Source organism: Diabrotica virgifera, chromosome 2 (assembly GCF_917563875.1).
Source record: "Diabrotica virgifera virgifera chromosome 2, PGI_DIABVI_V3a".
Lineage (NCBI taxonomy): Eukaryota > Metazoa > Arthropoda > Insecta > Coleoptera > Chrysomelidae > Diabrotica > Diabrotica virgifera.
Genome location: NC_065444.1, coordinates 152,178,541 through 152,193,347, shown reverse-complemented (window position 1 = coordinate 152,193,347; position 14,807 = coordinate 152,178,541). Strand labels below are relative to the sequence as shown.

The 14,807-nt window shown below is 36.3% G+C and overlaps 1 long non-coding RNA gene across 1 annotated transcript; it reads left to right on the top strand.

Moving 5' to 3' along the window:
• Positions 1-5,726: 5,726 nt before the first annotated feature.
• On the top strand, positions 5,727-6,124 carry LOC114330055 (uncharacterized). The gene is made up of 2 exons (XR_003652417.2): positions 5,727-5,804; positions 6,003-6,124. It is a non-coding gene; the product is annotated as an uncharacterized LOC114330055 (long non-coding RNA).
• The last annotated feature ends 8,683 nt before the right edge of the window (positions 6,125-14,807 follow it).

The following is a 14,807-nucleotide window of genomic DNA, read 5'->3' as shown; positions in this document are numbered from 1 at the left end:
AAATTCGATGTCATGAAAACATCTGATGGACCGAAAGCCTACCTTCAGTGTTACCGGGCATACGAGCAGCGTGGAGAGAAGATTTAGGTACTTCAGCGGCCGAACTCGTGTACGGAGAACCATTGTGTTTGCCAGGTGAACTATTGTTTTCGTCACAAAGAAACACCGACGACAATGCTCATATTTATTTAAAAACGCTTCGAAACCATTTCGAAAACCTCCGTCCTACGCAACCGTCGCAACATGGATCCAAAAGTACCTTCATTTTCAAAGACATGAAAACCACCTCTCACGTTTTCATCCGCCGTGATACAATCAAAAGCAGCTTAGAAGACCCATATTACGGTCCTTTTCCAGTTGATAAGCGAGGTGACAAGACTTTTGTCGTCCGGGTAAATGGAAAAGAATCAACAATTTCCATAGACATATTGAAACCAGCTTACGAGCTTCACGAAAGTACCCATCACGAAACAGAAAAAATGACAATATTCAACAAAACAAACAATAGACCGGGAAGAAGAGCAAGATTTACCGGATGCTACCAAGAAAGTGTCAGTTCACAGTGTATTAAGTGATTTTTCGTTCTCCTCGTATAAACTTTGCGTTCTTTATTTTTTTTTCTATTTTAAATTTTCATTATAATTTGTATATATTATGTATTATCTATCGTCTTAGTCTCTCGGAGGGGGGTGTATAGCGATACGATTTAATTACTATTTTTGCTAATTTTAATTTTAATATTTTTTCTCAAAAACGAAACAACGTTAGTCATTCGAAATGCACATTCAAATACAAATGTTAGAGAGACATGGCCTTACCCTGTCACCCATCTGTTTTCTCATCCACATAAATTAGTTACCATATCAGACCATTATGTCAACAACTCACTTAATCATTCGAGATTGTTTTCTTAAAACTGCAAAAGTATACTCCAGACCTAGTGATTTATTGACATCTGGTCAGAGGAAAAGGAATACAAACATATTATCGTTTGTGGTTTTTTTTTAGTAACAACTCGGCAGGCAAACGCATCGGGTCTGGTCGTCGCTAACATCGACCCTTTCTTCCGAGACCAAAGCGAAACAGATTTTTTGTTACTCCAATAAATAAAATACTTACCGTCGTTTTGTGTACATTTGTTACATTCATTTCAATTAAATTCCAGCAACACACCATACCGGAATAAACGAAATAAACTGTAAGTTAAAGAAAACTGTGAAATCTATGGACTAGAAGATTTAAACGGCAGATAAGGCAGAGAAGAAAAAATAGAGTTATAGGAAGATATGGAGAACAACTTACCAATGACAACGGAATGCCTCTTAGAGATTTTTGTGAAACAATATCTCTCAAAATTATGAATGGATTTTTTCAACATAGAGACATCCACAAATTTACATGGATACAACCTACTAGGAATCTGCGCTCGATAATCGACTATGTAATTCAACGTCACAATTCCCAGCTGAAAACCACTGACGTATACCGTGGATCAGAATGTGGATCCGACCATCGCATCGTTTACTTATGGCCAACGTGATAATTATATACATTATATCGGTTTTATAGCGGTCTAAGCCTTTCCATTCCTAATCGCCACTTATTTCTATTGTGGCAGTATTTTTCTCTTAAGTTTCTTTCCGACTTCGCCTTGGAGATGCCCTTTATCGATGCAGTTGCTGGTCTTCCTCGTTTTCGTTTTTCTGTGGGGGTCCATTCTAATACTTTTTTGGGGATTCTCCCCTCCTCCATTTATCTTACGTGTCCCTACCATACTAGCTGTTGTCTTTCGATGTCACCTATGATTGTTCTTTCTAGTTCCATTTGTTATAATGTCATCGTTTCTTATGTGTTCTAGTGTAGATCTTCTTGCCGACCTTCTCCAAAAATCCATATCAGTGGCTAGTAATTTATTTTTGTACTTGTTGGTTAATTGCCACACTTCAGCTCCATAGGTTAACATTGGTTTTAATATTGTGTTGTAAATTCGTTTTTTATTTTCTATTCTTATATTTTTTGCCACAGTACCGAATTCGAGGTTCCTATCACCTGTTTTCCCTTTACTATCCTTTCTTTGATATTATTTTTCTTCAAGCATGCAAAAATGTCTACTTTCGCGCACGCGTTTTAGTTTAGAAAGTTTCACTTTTCCTCACGCGTTTTACTTTTCCGCACGCGATTTACTTTTCCGCACGCATGTAGATATTTTAATATGGCCTTAAAATAATTGTAATACATGCAATAAACTAATATTTAGATATTATTTACTATTTTATTTCAAATGTATCTTATTGTGTTCCTGTTTTAAAAAATTAATGCGAATATTTCATTCATAGGAGATTCTGACCAATAGAAAGCTACAGAAATAGAAATGAAATTGATACTTTTTGATAATTTCCCGTCGTCAAGTATATTACGTCAGATGCCCTTCGTTGCTATGAAAAAATACATTCAGTGACATTAATAACAGTTAATGTTTTAAAAATTATAAAAGTGATGACTTTCAACCGTCAAATATTTATAACAACTGTGTATTTAATTGTACTAATTTGTACTTACATAAATAAATTACAATAAAATTTTGGTTTGGAACAGTTTTATTCATGAAATACTCGCAACAAATTGCACTCGATCTCTAAAATTAATATAGAATTTTTGCCCTCGTGACACTTTGACATAATTTCACTCGCCGTCGGCTCGTGAAATTAAAACTGTAGTAAGTCCCCACTCTTAATATTAGATAAAATTCAGTTTAAAGCTTTACGAATCATCACGGGCTGTATGAGATCTACCCCTACTAATGCTTTGTTAGCAGAAAGTAGAGAAATTTCATTAGATGCAAGAAGAAAAATACTGTGCGCTAAGTTCTATCTGAAATTCCTAGCTGATCTGAAAAATCCATTGAACGAAATCCTGTCAGAGTTGGGAACCAAAGTAAATTATAAAATAGGATTTTGGAAATCACAAGAGCCACCATATTTTATTGAAATCAAAAATAGTTTTGACAAATACCTCATTAATCTATATAAAGGGAACATTAAATCCTGCTTTCAGATCGAACTGAATTATCTTACGGGAACATTTCAGACAATTTTCTCAACCCACAAAAAAATGGAGAGCTATACTCATCAGGAATTTCTTAATGAATTTTCAGCTTCATATGGAAATTATACATGGGTATTTACAGATGGTTCTTTAGATCCCGAGTCGAGGACAGTAGGTTTTGGGGTACACATACCTTCAATCAATTATAACTATGCATCCAGATTACATGAGCACACTCAAATATGCACTGCAGAAATTATTGCAATTAACAAGGCAGTATCTGTTTGTATTGAAAAAGATATTAAAGAAGCAATGATTTTTTCAGATGCTAAAAGTGCTATCCAAAAATTACATAACACCACCTGGGGGACAAACAACCATATTGTAAACCTAACTAAAAGACTTTTTATTGAGTCAATGGAAGCAGGATTTAATATAATCTTAGCTTGGATTCCAGGCCATACTGGAGTAAAGGGGAATACAGAGGCAAATATTGGCAAGACTTTAAATGTTCCTGCAGACATTAAAATAGATAAATTTGACTTTTTGCCTTTTATTAAACAAAAAATTGTAAATGAGTTTAAAGTTGAATGGACAAAGCAGTTTAAAACTAAAGGGAAATGGTATCAACAATGCCAAAATGATTTTTCTATAAACCCTTGGTTCCACAAATTCACATTTGTGGATCGAAGGCAATCAGTTATTAGAATGCGAACGGGCCATTGTCACACACCAGACCATTTATTTAAAATTAATTGTAGTGATACTCCTTTTTGTGAATGTGGACAAATAGGAAGCATAACTCATATGTTACTTGAATGCCCAATTAACAAAACAAATCAATTTGACCTGTTTCAGGAACTTGTTAATATAGGAAGTCCAACCCCCATTTCAATACAAAATCTCCTACATAATATTAATGACCAAACCTTAAGAAAGATCAATCAATTTTTAACAATATTTCAAATTAAAATATAAAATAAAAATAGTTATTTGAAAATCATATCACAATAAATTTAAAGAAGGGAATATGGAAAAATCCAGACCCTTTAAAAAGAGGATTCCCTTCCAGTTAGTCTAAATACGAGGACTGGCCAAGTACCTAAGAGGTGGAGGCCATGAAACTACAAGAAGAAGAAGAAGAAATTAAAACTGTCAAAGTGTCACTCTACTAACTAATTATACTGAAAATTTGGTTTTGACAATCTTGTCAAAGAATCAATTTGTTTATGTATTTTCACTAGTAATACCACTAGAGGTCAAATTATTTCCGGAAATTTTTTTGAGATCATGAATATTTTGAAAATTTCCCGAGTCGCAGACGAGGGAAATTTTCTAAAAATATTCATGATCAAAAAAAAATTTCCGGATATTAATTTGACTTCGCGTGGTATTCGGTAAGAAAATTCCACACCAAATTTGCATTTGAAAATCCAAAGCTGCATGAACAGATTAATAGCGCGCCATAGCTTTGTCAGCAATTATTTAGGCTTTCAAATTCGTAATTTCTACTCATTGTAGTTGCATGGGAATACCATTTCAAGATAGAAAATAGTATATTCTTCAATTTTACATAAGTTTTGAGTAACTACAAGTGATAGAAAATGAATCAAAACTAAATTATGTAAACAAATAAAAACCAGTCTGTCAAAAATGTTCTGTTATTGTAAACGTCAAAAAATTTCCACTATAATTCGCTGTTGGGTACCCCACGAGCAAAAAATTTCCGATAAAATACCTCCGTTGCCATGGTGATCTGTCAAAATAACGTATTTTGATTGGTTCAAAATTACAGGTGTGGAATTTTCACATTAATTAAATTAATTGATTAAGGTTTGGTCATTTTTTAAAAACTCGTAGAACAAATAATATTGTTCCCAACTCTTGCAGAAAGTCTCTTTTCTGCACTCGACTGCTTGCCGAACTCCCGCTTCGCGTCGTTCGGCAAACTGCAATCGCGTGCGGAAAAGTATGACTTTCTGCACTTGTTAGGAAAATAACTATTTGGTTTCGTCCTGTACTAGTTAGTTTTATTCTCAGATATATGTACCATTCATTGCAATTTGTAATTGTCGGTAAATAATCTAAGCGGTAAATATTTTAAGCTCTCTACTGTGGTCTAAAGATATAAGACAAAAAACGAAATTGGCAATCTGTCGTACCTTGGTAGAGCTTATTATGACTTATATAATAGAAGTAGTAGAAATGGATTATCTAAGGAGAGCGTGTGGTATATCCCAAAAAGATCACATCAGGAATGAAGTAATTAGAAATTGGACACATACTGTATATTCCAGTGTAGATATAATTAAAACAAGACAACTAGTGTGGTATGGTCACGTGAAACGAATGAATGAAGATAGGTGGCCAAAGAAAGCTTTAAATTACATACCGCAACAAAGAAGAAGAAGGGGAAGGCCTTCGGTTGCCTGTGAAGAAAACGTACGGCACATCATGAGAAATAGACCCATCAAAGGAGACGAATGGATGGACAGAAAACAATGGTGGTCAAAATGCGAGAAGCGGCAGAGGCTGTAGAAACCTCACTTATAGAAATAAAAAATGAAGCAAAATGAAATTAGTTGAGTAAAACCGTCTCATTAGTAGTTCCTTTCGAAATCATCACAAATGCCGGATAAAAAGCATGTGACAGGTTGTTATAAAATCACGCAGGATTGAGTATTTAATCTAATCTTTTAGATTAGCCAGTTCACTTTCGATGTCAATATCAAGTTCCGTTTCATTTCTTATTGCTAAAGGTGAGTTGTTTTCTTTTAATAATCATAATATTATGTGCTTACTTATTAAAAAATTGTGATAATCATATCAGCAAGTCATGCATAAATAATAAACGAATACAGATCAATAACTAGTTTGTACTTTAAATAAATAATTGAATAACAACAATATTGTATATTAAAATATTTGTTGAATTAGATATTTGTTGTATATTTTAGCTATTAAAATTGACCAACTTGTTAAAGAAGATGGCAGGACCAGCAGACCTGAAGATAGACAGCAAATTTTATGGTCCGAAACCGCTCGCCCTAGTTTCAATAAAATAGATTATGAGTAAGTCTTACATTTATTTCTAAACCCTTCTTTGCATTTTATTCTAACAAATGAATCCGAAACAGAAGTGATATATCAGACACACGGGCAGCATACTGTATGAAGAACACAACTTATAATTCTAGACAAAACTGGCTTGACGCAAAGGAACTAGTACATCGGGATAAAATCTAAGGTTCAGAACAGACGAACCACTCTGTAGCATTAATTTGTGGATTCACAAAGTAGCTTCCGATGATTAGCCGTAAATTCTTATGTAAGTTAAACGTGCCATTTCACACGAGGGACAGTGGTTGGCACTGTGGCTGGCCCAGAGACATGTTAACCATAGACCAGGCTAGTTATATGCCACTCAATGCATCGGGCTGTAACGCCAATATCAAGTACGGTGGTCTAGCTATCTTTGTCTGTCGTGCTAGTGAAACCGTATCTACCAAGAGGTAATGGAACGACACAAACATAGAGGCGGCGGCCAGCATATGCTAGAGAGAGAAAGCTAAGCGCCGGTAGAGAGAGAGATAGATAGACCACCGACCCGAACTGCTCCGCGTTACGCTATTTTTTGGACCGTGCCTAATCTATGTGTATAATATCTTTGGGCTGACCACGGTCGCCAATCCTCGCAATTGTGGCGTCATTTACAAAATCATTGGGGCTACAAAAATCGTCTGTTTCAGCCACTTTGCGGATCCACACAGCTGTTTTGAACCTAATGAACAATAAACATATTTTAACCACATACACCCCGATTCTAGACGGGATTTATGTAATTTTTCTTTTGAAGAGAAATTACTTTTTGTACAAAAAAATATGCATGACACAACGGGCTAGGAATAGATTTTATACCCTAACATGGCAAAATCGGAAAGTAAAAAGTTCAAAGATAAACGAATAATCTGATGTCATTTGTTATGAAGAAAACATCAGGGACATTATGCGTACAAAGAGAAATGACAGTGTCATCTCGAACAGACGGTTGAGTACCTGCTAGAAAACCAGGAGATGATACTGAGAAAACAAAGTGAATTTTTGGAGATAGAGGGAGCATTTGACGACATTTTCTATATGAAGGTGATTTTTTGTCTAAATGGAATAGACAAAACCTAGGATAGTAAAGTGGATATATAGATTGGATATTCTTATCGTGATTGACACAATGTTAAATCTGCTCAGCGAATTAAAGTTCCTTGGGATAATATTTGAATTGAGGTTTACTTCGAGGTTTCCTTAATTAGATTGAGTAGATACAATGAATAATCAAGAGCTGGGTTACTACGTTAATGTTAGTCAGTTATAGGATGATGACTTTGGAGTATATATGGTACCCAGAAAAAGCCACAAATACCTAGTTAAGTGAACATCCGCTCACAAGAAATATGGAGTACAGAAAATACATAAACTAGACCAAACAGTTATACCTGGTACACAGGTGGATCTAAAGCTATGTATCCATACAAGGGTGATCCGCGCTCGGTGTAGCTGATCAAATAGTTACGACATGCGCTCCCCTACATATGAACCGCAAACCAGTTTAAACGAAGAGGGTGAGAGCCAAGCGGCGATCACCAACGTAACCAATATGTGGAGTTGCTACACCGAGCGCGGATCACCCTTTTATGGATACGTACCTTAAGACTTCAATTGGGTCAGAAATAGGGGTGGAAATGTCAATATTTTTATTTCACTAGGAAAGTAACAACTCGTAAACTCGAAAGTAACTAGGAAAACAACTCGACATAGATCAAAAAGACATTCGTTGCATAGAGGCTCTTTACTGGAATCAAACAGCTTCGTCAAGGTGGATAATGAAACAACGCAAGCTCAAAAAATTCTCAGAGGTGTAAGACAGGGATGCATTCTCTCCCCATTACTGTTCAATCTATATTCAGAAAGTACCTTCCAGGAAGCTCTTGAGGAATGCGAAAGCGGCATCAAAGTGAATGGTACCTGGGTCAATAATATACGATATGCGAATGATTCGGTCTTAATAGCAGACAATATAGAAGACCTCCAAAACCTTCTTAATAAAATTGGAGAGCATAGCGAGAACATGGGACTTAGCATCAACATAAAAAAGACGAAGTTCCTTATAATCAGCCGTCAATTATGTCAACATCAAAATGCAAGACTAGCATATAACAACCAAGATGTAGAGCGCGTAAGAAAGTTTAAGTACCTGGGAACCTGGCTATATGAAGACTGGATGTCGGATATGGAAATTAAATATCGGATAGAAAGAGCCAGAAGTGCATTCATGAAATTCAGAAACGTCTTTACGAACTCTGACTTTGACCTAAACCTAAGATTAAGATTCACAAAATGCTCTATATGGTCGGTGCTCCTATATGGCATGGAAGGATGGACTTTAAAAATAAATACAATGAATAAGCTAGAGGCATTTGAGATGTGGATCTATCGACGAATCCTTAAAGTTCCCTGGACCGCAAGAATAACAAATGAAGAAATCCTGAGAAGAATTGGTACAGAACGACAACTGATGTGCACAATTAAACAGAGAAAAACGGCATACCTGGGACACATAATTAGAAATGAAAGATATCAGTTTCTGCAAACCTTAATTGAAGGAAAGATCGAAGGAAGAAGGGGAGTGGGCAGGAAGAAAATGTCATGGCTCCGTAATGTCAAACAATGGACAGGACTAAAAAACATAGGAGACCTAATACATACTGCAAGGGATAGAGAAAAATGGTCAAACGTGATCGCGAACATCCATTAGTGGATTGCATAAGAAGAAGATGAAGGAAAGTATACTTTTGGTATCCCATAGAAAGATTTGTCAAATTCGTTACTGATCTTCAGAAATTAAGAATGCATCCTAAAAAGGGAAGGATGTACAGTGTGGTACTAGTATAGCTCAGGGTAGTTATTCTCAAATATGCTCTCAGAAGTGTATTGATAGTATGGAAAATAGTAGGTCTGGAGAAAATCTAGGTTATCAGCTAGCTCTTGGTTAAAAATTCTTTCCACTGAGTCCTACCAGACCTTTTATTCAGTTGCAGCACATCCCTCGTAGACCCCGGTAAGATGTTGGATAGTTATTTGAGCGTTCAATTATATCGGCGTTTGTTCAGGAAATATCTTTCCTGATGTCAACCAATAGTTTGACGCTATGTTGTCGACATAGCCTTTGCTTACTTCATTGGGATGTAGCCGATGCAGTTGCAGAGGGCTGCCCATCCATTTTATTTCCTTAATTTAAAGTGATGTGTCATATACGGCGCAGCATGTGTGATGTACAGTAGATGTCTCAGCGCGCTTCTGAAAGTAAGCTCTGAAATTAGCAATATGTTTTTCTAATTGCTCGCATATATATCCATAAGTCCTATTTCTCCTTAATACCGCGGTAATGTCGATATTTCCACTCAACTGGGAGGGGGATGTTTTTGTAGTTTTCTGAGATATGTTCGTACTTTTCTGTTTTGAAGATTCTCTATAGCCGTTTTAGTCCACTTAACCATACAAAAAAAGAAGATGCAAAAGGCCAAATAATTATAGCCAGTAGAACGGCCGGATGCATAAACGACACAATTTGGAAAAACAAACACCTAAGATTGGAAACAAAGACCTGAATATATGTCAGTTATTAGGCCAGTTATGACTTACATGGCCGAAACAAGACCAGATACAAAGAAAACACGAAGACATCTGGAGACCAACGAAAGAAAGATCTTAAGAAGAATTGCTGGAAAAGGACTACAGAATGGGGTAAGAAGTGAAGAAATCAGAAGCATATGTGGGATAGACAATATAAATACCTGGACATAGAACAGAAAATAAGAGTGAAATGAACACATAAGCAGGATGTCTGAATCAAGGATAGTAAGAATAGTCAGGGACAAGTCAGCGTTAGACAGAAGAAGTATAAGACGCCCAAGGAAAAGATGTAATGACAACTTAGGGGCAGAATGAAAGGCACCGTTGAAGAAAAACAGGCAGTACTGCCTATATAAAAGAAGAAGAAGGAGAAGAAGAAGAAGAACCATACAAAATAAGTAACTAAGCGCGGAACATGTATAGGTGTTTAGTGCCTTAAACAAAATTTAATTGTGAATGTAGTACTTATTTTATCTTTAGCGTTAGACAGAAGAAGTGTAAGACGCCCAAGGAAAAGATGTAATGACAACTTAGGGGCAGAATGAAAGGCACCGTTGAAGAAAAACAGGCAGTACTGCCTATATAAAAGAAGAAGAAGGAGAAGAAAAAGAAGAACCATACAAAATAAGTAACTAAGCGCGGAACATGTATAGGTGTTTAGTGCCTTAAACAAAATTTAATTGTGAATGTAGTACTTATTTTATCCTTTGTATGAACTTTGAGGCTTACTAGATTTTCATTTACTTTCTTTACGCCGAGATATTTGTACATATCCTTTTTTCACCAGAGGCCTTGATGCTTTGGCTATTTTGCATATCAAATCCTTTGGGTCAAACGATTTCTTAGAGTATATTTAAAACACGGTACTTGTCACGGTATTTTTTTAGGGAAGGTTGCTATAGGTTTTAGCATTTGATCTATTTAATTTCTAGTAGAAGCCACTATGTAGTTTTAAATCATCCATATACAACTTAAGACTCCCCAGTTATCTTTATTATTATATTAATAATGATATGGGTTTTAATGTAATTTTCAGAAAATATTGCTTATTGTAATCTCATGGATAGTAGAAATGAAAAACAATGTAATACAAAAAAAAACTTCACAAGATTAAAAAAGTAAAGAAGACTTACAATAATTATTGGTCTATTACTGTACATTTTAAAGTCCATGATAAATCAATTATAAATAAGTCTGTATGTTATTCTTTTTACTCTTTGAAAATAGAGTCAGGTATTCTATCAATTCACCACATGAATTTTAGAACAATTTTAGGAATTTCGGTACTCACCGGAGGGACTACAGACGTTCGGATACAATTAGCGTCCCTTTGTAAAACAACATTTTTGTCTTTGTCCACTTTTTAAAGTAACAAGACATTTACTCAACACATACACTACACACTACCTACTGATTGTAAAATCAACTGTCCAGTGCCAAAGGACATTATTTGTCCAGGCATCAAACTAAATAAAAAAAATAGGAATTGAGTTTTTGATTTTTGACTTGAATAAGAAAAAGTATTCTTTTTCGAAAATCGATCAAGAATTAAGACATTTTTGACAAGATTTTTGAAAGAAATGTTTGATATTTCCTTATACTTAGCCGTTGCCTGGAAACGAAGAATAACTGTACTGAAAGGTTATTTTTCTATGGATGCTAGGCAATGTGCAACTTCTCTCACTAGTTACATATTCAAATCTAACAATTTATCACGCAGTGAGAAAAGTCGGCCATTGCAGTGAGAAATATTGTATGCCAAGTGATGATGTCTGCCAAATGATGATGATTTGGCAGACATTCGTGGCCCAAGATGGTTGTTAAAGTTTTCGTTTAGGGTTTCACCATGTTCCCAGAGGTATCTTCTAACATCGGCGTTAAGCCTTCTTAATTTCAACACACTAGAATGTAGATTGAATTATAATTATAACCATTGTTTGGTTCTGGGGCTAGTTAGCAAGTATATAAGTTCACTGATGATGGACTAATAGGTCCGAAAACGTTTGTTCTGAACACATTTTATACAATGCATTGGGATTTTTTAGGATTTTTATATTATACTTATTACATAGAAGTTTTTTTACTTCGGTGTTATAGAGTTTTAACTATGGTATTATACAGCCAACTCAGGAAACTATCCCTTTTTACAATTACTGTTATTAAAAAAAATGTGTTGAAGTAAAACTTACCACGAATTACCTTTCAAAATTGTTCAAATATGACTGTAATTAATTATAATTTTAAATAAATAAAATATATGTTAATAATATTAAATACTTACATATTATGTGTATTGTGCATATTTATTTTATTTAAATTTAGGCATGTAGTATACCTAAAGATACCTAAATTATTTAATTTTAAAGTTCGAACTCTTGAAAAAAATGCAAATATGTTTTTTTTCTCACTTGTTGTACAATATTCCTTACTGTAAGGAAATATTTTTTTTTTCTATGGATGCTATACAATGTTCAACTTCTCTCCCTACTTACATACATTCGAAACGAACAATTTCTCACGCAGTGAGAAAAGTCGGCCATTGCAGTGAGAAATATATTTTCTCACGGGTTCTCCTACGGTTCTCCATACATATGATCGCCGTTTCCATGGTAACATGCACAATACAAACACAATTTTAATGTTGTCAAACAAAATGTGTATAGCAAAACTTACCAGTAATTACCATTCAAAACTGTTAATTAGCCTTGTGCCTCGGCTTGTGCCAACAAACTTCTGCGCTCGTGAGAAATATATCTTTTTTCTCACTTGTTGTACAATATACTCTTCCTTAAAACAGATTCAGAACAAAGTATCCCGCACAAACCTTATGGAAATTAGGTCCCAGTGGATTTCGTTCATACTTTGGGAAAATACGGTTTGAAGCATCCTGATCAAAAGTTCTCATGGGCAAAACTCAATCGTATGAAGGATTTTCAAGATATAGAGGCACAAACTCGGAAAATTATAAGATTTACTGGGTATTCCAATTCTCTGAGTTACTGGTTATCTGACAACATGTAGAAGTTTGGATAAAAAAAAGTACTAGTAGTCTAGAATTTTTCCTGGCTATCCAATGGCAACCTTTACTTTGACGTTGACCTTCAACGGACGTCATCTTCTAGAGTTTCGATGGTTTTCGGCATTTAATTGATGCAAATGAATTACTGGAGGGTTTCTTAAGGTCTCTAAACACGAATATGCCATCAGAAACGACTCCCGGAGCACCTGCTTTCCAGGGTCAATGAAAGGGGCTCCTGGAGTTGCGAGGGTCTTTGGTACTACAGTAATGCAAACGGATTAGTTATAGGTTTTTGGAGTTGCTGAACACGAATACGTGATCAGCACAGACACAGGAGCATCTGGTGCCTAAGACAGGTTATCTTCTGACTTATCTTATCTGGCTTAACTTCTGAGGTTATCTTTTAACTTCAGAAGATAATCTGACTTAGGCGCCAGGTGCTGCTGTGTCTGTGATGTTCACGTATTCGTCTTCAGCAACCCCAAAAACCTATAACTAATCCGTTTGCATTAATGTAGTACCAAAGACCCTCGAAACTCCAGAAGTCGAACTACTGGTTGGCATCAGGAAGGATGTTCCCTGAAACGAAGGGATCATTACTGGCCATTCAGGATCAGGTTATACCAACCAAAAATTACCTGAAATATATCGGCAAGGACCCTCAGGTTCAAAACGACAGATGCCGATATGGATGTCAAGCCCAAAAAACCATCCAACATATTACCGGGGGCTGCCAGGCATTTGCTGCAACTGAATACAAGGAACGGCATGACTCAGTTGGAAAAATCCTTTATCAAGAGATAGCTATCAAACTGGGACTTCTCCAAACTGGGACCATCTCCCCTATTATCAATACGTTCCTGAGAGTATGCTTGAGGATGGCAACTACAAGCTATACTGGGACCGCACTGGGCTCACAGACCAAACAGTGGCACATAATAGACTAGATCTCGTACTAGTTAATCATCATTATAATCATATCTTATGGAATTTTTGCCGGGGAGATCTTTTCGGATTGTTCCGGCGCCATTTACATCTTTAACCCTGTTTCAAGTAATTAGTGCCGATGTACACTAGGCCAGGGGGACCGACGGCTTAACGTAGTACCAAAGACCCTCGAAACTCCAGGAGTCGAACTACTGGTTGGCATCAGGAAGGATGTTCCCTGAAACGAAGGGATCATTACTGTCCATTCAGGATCAGGTTATACCAACCAGAAATTACCTGAAATATATCGGCAAGGACCCTCAGGTTCAAAACGACAGATGCCGATATGGATGTCAAACCCAAAAAACCATCCAACATATTACCGGGGGCTGCCAGGCATTTGCTGCAACTGAATACAAGGAACGGCATGACTCAGTTGGAAAAATCCTTTATCAAGAGATAGCTATCAAACTGGGACTTCTCCAAACTGGGACCATCTCCCCTATTATCAATACGTTCCCGAGAGTATGCTTGAGGATGGCAACTACAAGCTATACTGGGACCGCACTGGGCTCACAGACCAAACAGTGGCACATAATAGACTAGATCTCGTACTAGTTAATCATCATTATAATCATATCTTATGGAATTTTTGCCGGGGAGATCTTTTCGGATTGTTCCGGCGCCATTTACATCTTTAACCCTGTTTCAAGTAACTAGTGCCGATGTACACTAGCCCAGAGGGACCGACGGCTTAACGTGCTTTCCGAGGCACGGTGAGACGGCTCGTATCATTTTTAGAAATGAAAAATTGTTTGTCTCTGGCAGCGTTCGAACCCACGTGCACTGGCATATGAGGCCAGCGATTATGCCGTTACTCCACGGCCGCTCACGTACTAGTTAATAACTTAACAAGACAAACAACACTAATTGATGTGGCGATACCTAACAACAATAATCTACGTAGTAAATTTACTGAAAAGATCGCCAAGTACAGAGATCTGGAAATTCAAATACGGAGACAATGGAGAATGCAAAGTACCCAGACAATACCGATTATTATGTCTACTACTGGAGTCATTCCGAAAAATGCATCCCTCCTCGAAAGCATTAAAAAGCTGGGTCTGAA